General features: G+C 42.5%; 1 protein-coding gene across 6 annotated transcripts in view; it reads right to left on the reverse strand.

The window, feature by feature from the left end:
• PDE4D (phosphodiesterase 4D) overlaps positions 1–12,354 on the reverse strand; it is a 1,654,385-nt gene that overhangs the window by 1,269,566 nt on the left and 372,465 nt on the right. The window lies entirely within an intron of this gene.

A 12,354-nucleotide genomic window follows, 5' to 3' on the forward strand; every position in this document is an offset into this window, starting at 1 on the left:
CTGCACCCCATAGGAGACCAGGAGAAGCACCTGGCTCCTGCCATCGGATCAGCGCGGTGCGCCTGCCGCAGTGCGCCAGCCGTGGCGGTCATTGGAGGGTGAACCTATGGCAAAAGGAAGACCTTTCTCTCTGTCTCTCTCTCTCTCACTATCCACACTTCCTGTAAAAAAAAAAAAAAATGTGGAAGACACTCAATATCACCAGAAGTAATGAAAATTAAAATCTCAAGGTTTTGGTTTGTCTTGCCTACAAATTAACAAAGTTGTACTATTTTAAAGTAAAATACAGGATAATGTCGTTTATACTTGTCCATCACCATCAACAAGAAATTGGCTCCAGTGCCAAAAGAGATGCCAAAGTCCACAAATGCTCAAGTCCCTTAAATAAAATGGTGTCATATTTGCATAGAACCTTCTCACATCCTCTGTGTAATTTCAATCATGCCTTGATTAGTCATAATACCAAACATAATGCATATTGTGTAGAGACTAATTATGAGAAACATATTCTGCACATGCTCAGAACAGATGTGATTTAAAAAATCTCCATTTTCTATCCACAATTGCTTGAATTCCTGGATGAAGGACCCCCAGAGGGTGGACTCTAATTTAAATACTTAAATATGCATTTCAATCACTGCTGATCTCCACTCATTAAGTTCAACATTAAGTTGAAGTTGGCACTGTTGTATAGCAGGTTAAGCTACCACATGGGATGCCTGCATCCCATATTGCAATGCCAGTTGGAGTGTAGGCTTCTCCACTTCCTACTGATGCACCCTGGGAGATAGCAGGTAATGGCTTGAGTCCCTGTCACCTATGTAGGAGACCTGGATGGATTTTCCTGGCTCCCAAATTCAGCCTGGCCCAGCTCACTTTCTCACACTAATGCTCGCTCATTCTATGCGTGCGCTCTCTCTCTCTCTCTCTGTCATTATGTCTTTCAAGTTGATGAAAACAAACACTTAAAATTATATAAGTTTTTGGAAAGGAAAGTTTTAATGGTGCTATATATTTTTATATAATAATTCATGGAGCAGTTTGAGATGCAAAAAAAGAGTTTTCATGCAAAGTCATTCTCAACACTGTTATTTGTAATAATGAAAGTTTGGAAGCAATTCAAATATCCAATAGCATGGGAGCAGCCAAATAAAATATGAGAAACTTCATAATGTGCTGCGTAGTTCAAAATATTTTATGTGGTCTTGCAATTGAATGAAAAATTCTTATAACAGTAAATGAAAAAGGGGACTAAAGTTGAATATGTAGTAATCTTTTAAAAATTTTTTTACAAAGAGTGGGAATATAACAAAATATGAGTAGCTGTATTAATGTGTTATATTATGGGGTTATTATGCTCTTCTGTATTTCTTGGCTTTCTTAAATTTTTAAGATTTGGAAAAAATATTTGAAAGATTAAAATAAATTATAAAACTATAAAAGAAATCATAATGATTCCTTCCTACCTCAGAGCATAAACCAAAACATTAGCTTTTGTCTATCTGATGCTTCTGGCAGTAGAGGGTGGATGAATTGTTCATTCGTTCATTGGTGTTTTGAGTGCCTATGTTTTCTACTTTACAGATAACGCTGGACACTGGCATTTAGGAAATGATAAGCATTGGGGGAAAGCTTATTTGGAAAGAAATGATCAAAATCCAAATCCTCTGTCCTTGACTCTGTGCTTGCCTCCTCCATTTGGCTGTCACTAGGTTGTCTTTTGAGCCTGTTCATGGTGACTCTACCTAAAACTTCAGTTACTGAGTTCCGCCTCTGCTAGATTCTAGGAGTACAAAATGCATGAAACTCACAGAAAAATGACAACAGAGAACTATGCCAAGAAGCAAAAGATGTGAGTTTATAAAACCAATAGGAGCTCATTCTACAAAGCATTTTTTTGTTACTATAACCTGGAAAAACTTCAGTGTGGGAACACAAATTCTGCCACAATTTGCATTCAGAAAATAATTAATTTAACAATGGGACTCTTTACTTAGCTTTAGTTGCAATGGGCTGTGCACTTTTTTCTGAATTCCTCTGAACTGCTTGAGCTTCTTACTGTCTCCCGGAACATTCAACGGAAAATGGTTCCTCACCTTCCCTTAAAGCCTCACTGCCTTCCACGGGAGAGAAAGAGTATTTCTCTTCCTACGTAGAATTGCTTCTTTGGCCTATTCTTGTCTTACCTCCTGCTAACTGGCTCTCTCCCCTAAAGCTCTAAATACTCTCTTAAGAGCCTCTCCCCTCAGAAAAATAAAATCATCCTTCTAACCCTACATTCTCCATCTTTTTTTTTTTTTTTTTTTATTTGACAGGTAGAGTTATAGACAGAAACAGAGAGAAAGGTCTTCCCTCTGTTGGTTCACCCCCCAGTGGCCGCCACGGCCAGCACTGCACCAATCCGAAGCCAGGAGCCAGGTGCTTCCCCTTGGTCTCCCATGCGGGTGCAGGGGCCCAAGCACTTGGGCCATCCTCCACTGCCTTCCTGGGCCACAGCAGAGAGCTGGACTGGAAGAGGAGCAGCCGGGACTAGAACCCGGTGCCCATATGGGATGCCGGTGCCACAGACGGAGAATCAACCAAGTGAGCCATGGTACCGGCCCCCATTCTCCATCTTCTTAATAGTCATTCTCTTTCTCTTCACAGTCAAGATCTTTCAAAGAGTTGTCTGTTACCTTTCTCCACCTCCTCCTTCCTACCTCTACCCTTCAGCCCAGGGCAACCTAGTTTTGCTCCTTCTACACTTAAGCTTCTTTTTTGGAAGATCTTAGGCTTCCATGCTGCCAAACATATGCTAACAACCCCCACCTGCCCATCTTCTACTCTGACTTCTCCTGAGTTTCACATTCAAAAGCCTACCAGACACCTCCCTTTGAAAGAGCCACAGGCATCTGTAACTTACCACAGCCGATTTTTCCTTCACCCCCAAACATATTCCTCCTGCTCTCCTCTCTCTGAGTGCACCTCTGACTACCCAGCTGCTCAGCCAACAACACCCTGGGTCCCGCCTACTCCCTTCTCACCCACACCTGGGGATCAGCAAGTCCTGCTGAGTACCTTGCAAATGCTTCTCTCTCATCTCTTAGCAAGTCTACCAGCTACTCCCTTCCACACTTGCATCTACACTATTTCATGTACTTTCTAAGAGGTCTTCTTGTCGCCAACACCACCTACTTCAAGACCACCCTTAAGATCTTCCAGGGACTGCCTACTGCCTACATCGTACAGTCTGAATCAATCTTCTTGACATCGCTGGGAGGAGTGACCATGACTGCTGCTGGCACTGCCATTGTCTGTCCCTCCCTATGGCATATCTCACTCACTTGTCATGGTGAACCACTGTAGTAGCCTGCACACTCCACAGTTCCCTCTCCGTGTCTTTGTCCATTCCCTTCTTCCCCTTCCCCATCGCTTTCTGTATGCGACCACTCTTGCTTCACAATTCAACTCCGCCATCATCTCTTCCAGAGGGGTTTTCTGAACCAAACAACTTCCCAGGCCCACCCCCACTGCCAGTCTGTGCCAAGGCTCCTTTTCTCCACTCCAATCCTGCCCCCTAAACACCCACAACAGTGCATCTGCCAAATTACATTTAAACGACCCATGTATTTACCGGTGTGCCGTGGACATCCCCATATGGGATTCTGAGTCCTTTGAGGGTGAACACATCTCATCTTTATATATGCAATCACAACATAAAACATGCTCAACAAATGTTTACTTAACTCTGATGGATTGAACTGCTTCCCTTGACTAGAATTTTATAGAGGGAAAGAACATTTTGTCTCTAGACTGAAGAATCCAATCTATTCTTTTGTAGTTTATGCCCATACAAAATCATCATCCTACTCCCTTGTCTTCCCCCAAAATGATAACAGAAATCCTTCTTACTAATTCACTCACCAGACTTTTACTAGGCACTTGTGTGTGAGGAACTGTGCTAGGATCTGTGGATACTAAGATAAATATAAGAATTTCTCTCAAGAGGCGCTCACAGCCTAGTGGGGAGGAAAAACAAGTGGTACAGTGCACTAAGTGCTCTGACAGTTCAGAATAGCAGGTGTGGGACCCCCAAACAGGCAGTCAGTGAGTCATGCACCTAATGACTTCAACGCCTGCTCTGAGTTATTCTGCTCTTGTGAACACTTTGCTTTAAGTTATTCAAATGCCATTTCATATACTGATGTCTTCCTCCCAGTAGAGGAAAAAAAAATATAAAAAGTAGAGACTATCAGTTCTTTTTTGTCTGATCTCTGTCTCTGCAGAAGAGGTGGCCATAGAACTCTACTCCAAGACACTGCGCTGTAGAGGCCCACTGAATGAACAAAGTGCAGGTGGTTATGCTTGAAATAAGAGGAACCATGCCACTTAGGACTTCAGTACAGATTTATTATAGAATAACTGACATTTTGGAAAATAAAGGCACACCGCTTGGCTCTCAAGGTAGCCCAATTCCCGACCTTCCAGGGTATGGAAATGCCAAAGTACCCACTCCGTTACCACTCACCTTGACCAGTGTTTCAAAATGGTCCAGCTGAGTCATTTAGCAGAAAATCAATTATATTTCCTTCCCGGGCACCACACTTCGTGGCCTTTCCCCTCACCTGAAAGAACTGCAGCTCTCTAAAACACAACTCTTTACCCTAAATCAAAAGCTAGGGAGCTTCCAGTTCCTTTTTTGCAAATGTAGGGTTTGTTGTTTGATAATACGTTGCTTTGATTTTAGCTTCCTGCTGCAGAGAAGAAAGTTCCAACAAAAGCTTCCTTTCAGCAACTTTTCCAGCCATACTCCCTCCCACTGCTTCATTATGGTGCCCTTCCAGGCCTGGGCAGTGGGAGGTGATGAGAGCAGTTTTGTCCTGTGAATCATAGGACAGCATGGTGCGCAGTCTGCTGGCCTGAGGCCCAATGGGGATGGAGTCTCTGGGATGTGTCACCACCACCAAAATTATAAGAGAACCATTGAGAGCCTCAGAATGGAAATCCCTGACTCACCAAGAGGAAAAGCAAAATGGTATTAAAATCTTTGGTTCAAGCTACTCACTAGCTGCCCAGAGAGGCAGAGCTTATCAAGATATCAAGGTTCATTCCTTCTTCATTTTTCCTTCTCATATCAAAGTCTGCCCATTTGAATGCCTTTCAATTTGAGAAGTATTAGTGTGCAGTATGTTGAAGGCTGTAGAAGGTATGCACAGACTGTAGACTACAAATAATATATTATCAGTCATAATCTGTTCTTGCCTGCATGAGGTCAGCTCAGTTCTATAATATGAACCATAATGTCAACTGCTGAGAAAGTTTTTTTTTTTTAATATACTATTTGTTGAACTCTTTACTTACTATAGCGTTAATCATATGTGTATAAAGTTAATTGAAAATAGATCTTACTAAAAAATAAGAGCGGGAATAGAAGAGGGAAGAGGAAGAAGGGTGGGAAGGAGGGTAAGAATCATTATGTTCCTAAAGTCGTATTTATGAAATGCATGAAGTTTCTATACCTTAAATAAAAAGTTTCTGGGAAAAAATACTACAAAAAATTTTAAAAACAAGAAAAAAATATTAGATGGCAGACAGATAGATAAGGCAAGCTGAGATAGTAGGAAAAAGAAGGGGGGCGGGATGAGAGAGACTGAGAAAAAGAACCCATGCCATCATAGCTTCTGGTTCCCTTATGTGTAGCTGTCTCAAACCTTTTTACTCTTATGCTTGCTTCTTCAAAGACCAACTGAACGAGCAAAATCATCTCTAAATTATTTCCCTCCAGACCCCTTTGAAACCTCCTTCTAAACAATATACCCCCCTTTTTTTCTGCAGTTGCTTCCATTAATTAATTACCAGTGAATTATTTTCCTGAAAAACCCATCTTGTGAACAATCCCCTTAAGAAAAATGGTAACTTGGGCCTGCACTGTGACGGAGTAGGCCAAGCCTCTGCCTGTGGCACTGGCATCCCATATAGGAACCAGTTCGTGTCCTAGCTGCTCCTTTTCTGATCCAGGTCTCTTCTCTGGCCTGGAAAAGCAGTGGAAGATGACCCAAGTCCTTGGTCCCCGGCACCCACATGAGACACCCAGAAGAAGCTCCCGGTTCCTGGCTTTGGATTGGCTCAGCTCCAGCCATTATGGCCATTTGGGGAGTGAACCAGTGGATAGAAGACCTCTCTCTCTCTCTCTCTCTCTGCCTCTCCTTCTCTCTCTGTGTAACACCGACTTTCAAGTAAATAAATAAAAGCCTTTAAAAATGGTAACTGAATTATTTTAAGATCTATAATTCTACTGTGGGGAGCAACTGGGAGCAACTCGGACTAGACTAAGTTACTGGAATTAAGACTTATTCTATGCATCTGCTCTCCCACAATATGGCGCTGAGAAGGGAGAAACAGCTTCTACACAGCTGCCTCCAGTTCAACCAATAAACTGTAGGACTTGCTCCTGATTGGAGGAGAGCAGTGTACTTGGCGTGTGGGTAGCCGAGTTGGGATTGGTGGAAGAGGACTATAAAGGAGGAGAGAGACAACATGCACCGGGAACATCTATCTGAAGGAACACCTGTGCAGCCCCCGAGAGAGCCGGCCGGCGGTGTGCCGCTCCTCTGCGGAAGTGGGGAAAGTGGCAGGGGGCCTGCCCCTCCACGGAGGTGGAGGGACGGTAGCCAACCCGGGAAGAACCAGCAGCAAACCCGGGGAGGGCCGAGCAGACAAAAGAACAGCGCAGGGTCCTGTGTCGTTCCTCCACGAAGAGGGGGAGTGACAACTACTGTGTTAGATTATTGAGGATACATTGAGAATGTGAGGAGAAAAATTAAAGTGATGACAAAAGAGATGGAGATATTACAAATGTTAAGGCAGGCACAAAACAGTTGTTCTAACCAGGCTTCAGTGAAACAACTTTTATCCCAGCACCAAGTAACTCAGGGAGTACCCTCATCTATCATTTCTCCTTGATCAACAATTAGTACCCAAGAAGTCATTGCCTACAGGCCAACAAACAGAACCAAAGCAAGACATACACTGGAAATATTCCATGTTAATTAAAAGAAACATAAATATGGAAAACAGCACAACCAAGAAACCAAAAATCAGGAATAAAAACCCAAGCATATTCATTCTCTGCCTTGTAGTAAGCAAGAATCCATTAGCAGAAGCCACTGTGGTGGTCATTAGCACCCAGACAGACTGAGCTCTGTACAGGCCCCTAGCTGTAGCAGGAACCAAGAAGCAAAGTTTTAATCAGATGGGTTTTGGTTTTTAAAGCAGTGGGTTTTTTTTAAGCGTTAAAAATAACAGCAGAGAAGTTGGGCAAAGAATTTGGATTTTTGTTTTGTTTTCAAGAGTTCTACCACTTTACCAATTTATTATGAGCAGTAATGATAATAAGTAACAAAGCGAGGACCCATTAAGGTGCCATGAGAGTGTGATTTTCAACATGCTCTTTTGCTTTCATAGCCAGGGTATATGAGGTAGATTAAAATGAAACCAATCCACCCAGTGGAGTACCCATTTTTCTAAACTGCTTTCATTGTTATGAAAAAATGCATAGCTTACCCCATTTTGAAACAAAAAAAGAACACTAAAATATTCCCTAAAGAGTTGTAACTTACATGAGAGATGTTGATTTGGAGGAAAGGAAGAGAGGAACAAAATTAATTAGTGGCCTATTATGAGTTCTAGAATCAGCCACAGCTGGATTTGAATGTGGGGCCTTAAGAATTAATTAACACTCGTGAACAACAATTTTCTGGTTAATATAAATGTGTATGTTCAAATCTACACAACAAGGCTGCTGTGTAAACTTAATGGTGACCTTAGGTGTCAATACATACTATGTACTATATGTAGCTCAAAGAAAGTACACTTAAATATTGCTTTCATGCTATTTCACTCTCAGAAGTGTTTTTAACACCATGGGCCCCCAAAAGCTTTAAGAAACAAGGCAAAAACTGGGTAGAATTAAACCTGAATTGGAGGATAGAGTGTTCAGAATTTATCATATACCCTGTCGGTGGCACAGGTTACAGTCTTGAATTATCCTTTATTTTTCTCAACTACAGCAAGAGAACATTGAGATTTTCAGGAGCCTTGGATTTTACTAAGGCTTTAAGCAGTTTCCTGTGAAATGCATTCTTTCCAGGGCTGTTATTCTGCTGTTCCCCTGCCCAAAATGAGAGAGGCCTGCCCTAGTTCTTGGGCACTCAAAGGTGCTACAAGATATAATCTTTCATTTCTGTGTCCAGGCCTAAGCTTTTCCACAGCCCTCAGGAAGGTCAAATAAATGTTTCAATCTTACTTCCAGAGGTTTTAAATCCTTCTCACTCTTATGCTTCCTTCTTCAAGGACTCACTGAATGAGCCTCAAAATGAATCCTATCACTTTTCCAGAAAGAAGTTAATTGTAACACCCACTCTTGGCTGCCAGCGCAAGCAACTGCAAAGCTTCCCAGCAAATTTAAAAGGTTCTGCGTTTCAAACAAGACAAGTGCACGGACCTCATCCACAAGACGACTCACCTTGGTTCCCCACGATCCTCATGATTACCCAATAGCTTATTCAGCCTTGGTTGCTCTAATTGGAGTCTGTGCTGAATCATTGTCATTTGTGTGGTACCCATCTGGCTTCTGAAATTAGATTTTGTTTCCTCTTCATTCATAATGGTGATGACGGATGGATGTGGTATTGCACAACAGCAAAACCCCCAGAAAGACTGTTATGTTAATAGATGGATTTCTTAGTGAAAATGGAAGATGGCAGTTTCTTTTCTAAGGATCTAGCTACCTTTTGTCATCCAATAGCTTATTAGTTCGATTTTTCAAAAGTGCATGACACTTTGGAAGCTTGAATTTTACCTTTAAAAATTCCTTTAATTCACTGAAAAAGTAACCTAAGCCAAAGCATGTAAGGTGTAAAATACAAACAAACTGAACGCCTGAAATCTAAACAGCTAAAGGAAAGAAAATTGGGATTTAAAAATTCTTCTTTGTCCAATTCATCTAAAACCCTGGCATCATAAAGATGATGTCCCCTTACACCAAGGAGATGGTTATCAAGCATCTTAAAGATTACTACAGGAAGGGACCCCCTCTGATTTGGGTGCCAGCCTAGTTGGCAGAAACAGGGAGCTGAGTTGACTGAAAGTGATTCTCGGTCTTTGCTTATTCCAAGAGAGTGGAACAAAAGAGGATTAGACCAGATTCAGAAATTTCAAAAGTAAAGGCAAGGAGCACAGTGTAGAGAGATGCCTCCCACATGGGAGAGGGAGCGCTCAATTCCAGTGTCAGGTCTGCTGTGAAAACAAATCCAGATGGACTGAGTCTGCTTGCCCTGCCCCCTGGCCCTTCCCTGTGCAGTAAGTATATTGAGCTTCCACAGCCAGGGAGCTTTTGCCACCCCTTCCCGAACTGTGCAGAGGCCAGGAGAGGGAGCTTAGGTCTGTGCCTTAGAGATCAGAGCTGGGTCTTCTGGGTCGGGGCTCACAGGGCCAGCTTCTAGATTTTCCTGGCATGAGGCGGAGACCTGTGTTCTCATGGGTTGCACTCACGCTGGTGTATGCTGCTGCTGGCAACTCTGCAACACTGTAGGGATCTGTGACTCTGGGACCCATGTGTGACCAGCCCGGGCCAGTCTGAAGGGCCAGATGGTTGTCTTTATCACTCACCTCCAACCTTGGGCAAGATGCAAGGGGCCAGGGGACTACGTCTTCTGACTCAGTGGCAGTAAAGGCCACAAATGGGCATATCCTAACAGTTTCTGTCTCAAGGCAAGTGCCTGTGGACAGCATCTCTGGACTTACCCCAGGGTCAGGTAGAGACCGGTATCCTGATGAGACATATTTGTTTTTGTCTGTATCACCACCAGCCCCATCTATTTAGGTCTGCTGCACACCCCCTCAAAATTGCACAGTGCCTGGTGATCATGAGACCCAAGTCTGACCCACCTAGGTCCTGCATGAGTAGTTGAGTGGCTGCCTCTACAACCCCTACTATAATCTCGGAGAGAAAGCAAGGAGTCCCAGGACTATCTGGGAATTCAGTAACAGGCTAATAAAATGTAGCATTGAGCAGATCCAAATGGCCCCTGAACCCAGGTCTGCCTGTAAGACAGATCCCCTAGGCTTGCTTCTTTCCACAATAAAATTATACAGTCGCAGTTGAGCAATCTTATACCCCAGCCAGTATGAGCAGTGGCTGCTAGCATTAGGCAGTGAGCCCATATCAGCAGCAGACAGACCACAGCATGGGAGCTTCAGACTATCTCCAGACTTCACTGGTTGTGGTGGGCTGAGGACTCTAGATATGATCAAGCATTATGGTATTATGGACACAAGACAAGGAGTCTGAATCTACCAAAAATGAAATAAGAGGCTTCTAGGTAAGGATCATGCCTTTTTAGGTACTTTCCCAGTCCATCCTACATAAGACATCAACTGCAGATTTAGGACAAATTTGAATTTGAGGAGTATTGAAAGACTGAATCAATAAAAACTTAGCAACACTGGACCTGGGGCAAACCATGACTTAAGGTTCTATCTAGTACTGAACCAGCATAAGTAGCCACAGGTTCATAGAAAATAGACTACTTAGAATTTCTAAAAGAACTACCACAAATAAAGCCAAATTATTGGAACTTCAATGCCAGGTGACATTGTGTGCCAGCAAAGACCATGAGCACCCAGACACCATGACTTCACCTGCAGAACAAAACAAGATGCCAGAAACCAAGATCTAGGACTTGGAACTTCCAATTGCTCAGATGATTTCAACAGAGCTGTTTTAAGGAAACCCCATGAACTTCAAGACAATAAAAGAAATGGCTTAATACTCTGAGAGACCTGACAGAGAGATGAAAGAAATTGAAATAAATCAAGTAGAAATCTTCCAACTGAAAAGTACAAGAAATGAAATTAAAAATGTATTGGAAGGCATCAATAGCAGACTAGATCAGAGAGAAGACAAAATCAGTGAACTTGAATATAGGTCATTTGAAAATACAGAGTTAGAGAAGAAAAAATCAAGAAGAATGAAGAAAACTTATAGCAACTTTGAAATAGTATGAAAAGAACAAATATCCAAGTCATTGAGGTTTAAGAAAATGTCAATGGGTAGAAAGCAAAATCAAAGATAATAACAGAAAGCTACCCAAGCCTAGAGGAAGATGCAACTATTCAGGTACAGGAAGGTCAAAAATATCAGTCAGATTCATTCAACCAGGTTTAACCCAAAGATATAGTATAGCAAATCTCTTCAATGTTAAAGAGAGGATTTTCTAAGCTGCAAGAGAAAAACAAAAATAACAACTCATACAATGGTCCCAATACGCATGACTACAGCCTCCTCAACAGAAACTTTACAAGCCAGGAAGGAGTTTGGTGATATTTTCAAAGTACTAAAGGGAACAAGACTGCCAGCCAAAATATTGTACACAATCGTGCCATTTTTCATAACGAAAAGAGACAGACATTCCCACACAAAGATTAAGAGACTTTATCACCACCAGATCTGTGTTAGAATAAATGTTAAAGGAAGTTCTCCAAAATGCAAGAAAGAGATGCTAACAAGAAATAAATATCAAAAGGTAGAAACCAAATCAAAAACAAAGGAGGGAGGCAGCATTGTGCTATGGCCAGCTAAGCTGCCTCCTGTGTTCTCAGAACCAAATACTGGAGTACCAGTTCAAATGCTGGCCACTCTCCTTCAATCTAACTCCCCGCTAATGTTCCTGGGAAAGCAGTTCAGGATGGTCCAAGCATTTAGGTCCCTGCCACCCACATGGGAGAATCAAATGGAGCTCTGGCCCCCTGATTTTCACCTGGCCAACTACAGCCAATTAGAAGGTGAACCAGTGGATGTCAAGATTCTCTCTCTCTCTCTCTCTCTCTCTCTCTCCATCTCTCCCTCTCTCTCTCTCTCTCTCCCCCCCTTCAAATAACTAAATATTTTAAAGATAATAAAATTCATAATCACTGCATTAAAATGACAACAGAGAAGAAATACTGAAAGAGGCCAATGTAACATCAAATTCAAAATGGAGAACAAATGTATAGTTATTTATTAGGATATCTTCTTTATGAGCGATTTATTTAATGAGAGGCAGAGTTATAGACAGAGAAAGGGAGAGACAGAGAGAGGTCTTCCATCCGCTGGTTCACTCCCTAAGTGGCTGCAACAGCCTGAGTTGAGCCAATCCGAAGCCAGGAGCCAGGAGTACCTTTTGAGTCTCCCACGTGGTTGCAGGAGCCCAAGCACTTGGGCCATCTTCTACTGCTTTCCCAAGCTATTAGCAGGGAGCTGGATCAGAAGTAGAGCAGTTGGGGCTCGATCTGGCTGCCATATAGCATGCCAGCGCCACAAGCAGAGGCTCCACC

This window comes from Oryctolagus cuniculus, chromosome 14 (genome assembly GCF_964237555.1).
Source record: "Oryctolagus cuniculus chromosome 14, mOryCun1.1, whole genome shotgun sequence".
Taxonomy (NCBI): domain Eukaryota; kingdom Metazoa; phylum Chordata; class Mammalia; order Lagomorpha; family Leporidae; genus Oryctolagus; species Oryctolagus cuniculus.